Source organism: Metschnikowia bicuspidata, assembly GCF_001664035.1.
Source record: "Metschnikowia bicuspidata var. bicuspidata NRRL YB-4993 chromosome Unknown METBIscaffold_1, whole genome shotgun sequence".
Taxonomy (NCBI): Eukaryota; Fungi; Ascomycota; class Pichiomycetes; order Serinales; family Metschnikowiaceae; genus Metschnikowia; species Metschnikowia bicuspidata.
Window position 1 is genome coordinate 3198329 of NW_017387731.1, and position 2170 is coordinate 3200498.

The following is a 2170-nucleotide window of genomic DNA, read 5'->3' on the forward strand; positions in this document are numbered from 1 at the left end:
CCGTAATTAAATTTTAAAATTAACAGTGTCATTATAAGAACCGACCATTATATACGCCAGCATCCTTGGATAGAAATCCGCAGGCCTCGGGATGAGATGGAAGTTGTATAAAAGGTCTATAATGCTCGAGAGCTACATTTCCTATTCTTTTTTCCTTCCCCTCGCCCTGATGATGGCCCAACCAGAAGGTTGTGTCTGCTTGCAAGCCCTTCCCTTTCAACAATTTCACGTACTTTTTCACTCTCTTTTCTAAGTGCTTTTTTTCTATCCATCACTGTAATTGTTCGCTATCGGTCTCTCACCAATATTAAGCTTTAGATGGAATTTACGACCCACTTAAAGCTGCATTCCCAAACAACTCGACTCTTTGGTGGTCAAAGAAAATAGAACAAAACGGATTCTTTGCGGGGCTATCACCCTCCATGGCGCCATTTTCCAATGGACTTAAGAATGTTTGGACTAACTGAGACCACCTTCAAATTACAATTCCCTGAAAATTTCAAATTTGAGCTTTTGCCGCTTCACTCGGCGTTACTGACGCAATCTCTGTTGGTTTTTTCCTCCGCTTATTGATATGCTTAAGTTCAGGGGGTGGTCTTACGAAGATGAGGAAGGAATGGTTGATTCTAAAACTTGTTCTCGAGTCATTCGATATTTAGACCTGGGTCAAGACCAAACCAAGAGGTTTAAGAGTATATATCGCTCATCCACGCATGCCTTAAAGAATACCTTAAGGCGCAATGTGCGTTCAAAACTTCAGTGATTCACGTCTGCAAGTCATATTACGTATCGCAATTCGCTGCGTTCTTCATCGATGCGAGAACCAAGAGATCCGTTGTTGAAAGTTTTTTTTTAAAACTTGTGTTGAAAGTCATATCCTACGAGGGCAATTCATCAGACATGGCTCCTTTAGAGTGCAGACGTGCAAAGCTCTTCTTTGACCAACGGTTGATTGCTATCCTATAACACGAAAAATTTTACAACACTACCAAATCCACAAACAAATTCCACGACACGGCAAGTTTCAAAATACCTTCAAATTTTATCACACGAAAATTTTCAAAACATTATCAAATGGCAGATGTCGAATCCCCACCAATTCCCATAGCACGACAAGTTCCAAGTTTTCACCGAATCCCCAGCGTACCAGATCCCAAAACACTACCAACTCCAAATCCACCCAGTTTTATAACACGACAAGTTTCCTCCATATCCCCAAAAAATAGGAAACCCCATATCTCCAGACAACAGGAAATTTATATCCCCAAAAAACAGGAAATTCATATCACCAGGAAGTCCCTAAACACCAGGAAATTCCATGACACGACAAAACGCATTAACATCGCAAAACACACCAAATTCATAACGCCAAGAGATCCTAGAACCGAATCACAAGTTCTCACCAAATCCCATACCATGACAGATTTAAAGAATCACCAATCTCGAAACACTAAGAGATTTCATAACACAAACTTCAGCTCCCCATCAAATCCCCACAACCCCAGGAAACCTCACAATTTTAGGAAATTCCACAACCCACGGAAATCTCATAACACCAGGAAATCTCATAATACCAGGAGATCTCATAACACCAGGAGATCTCATAACACCGGGAAATCTCATAACACCGGGAAATCCCAGAACACGACAGTCCCAATCCACTGCCACATCCGAAGTACCATCAAATTTCATAAGACAATAAATCCCAAGGATTCGCCACATTCCATAACACCAAAAATCACATGACATGCGTAGCCCAAGCACCACCAATCCCGAAAATCTCAAAACACTAAATCCCAAGTTCTCACCAAACCCACCACATGAAAACCCCCAGCACCAGTCCCAGAATATCAAGAAATCCCAGAACACCAAACCCCATATCACAAAATCCCATGTCACTACAAACTCCAAGGAGATCCCATATCATAAGAAACCCCACAGCGCCAAATACCACAACACCAAACCCCAGACCACCCCAGAAAATCCCAGACAAAACCCCAAAACACCAAATCCCAGAACACCAAATCCCACAACGCCAAATCTTAGACCCCCAAGTCCCAGATCACCAAAACCCACCACATAAAATATCCCAGACCACCAAATTTCAAACCCCCAGAAACCCAGACCAAACCCCACAACGCCAAATCTTAGACCCCCAAGTCCCAGATCA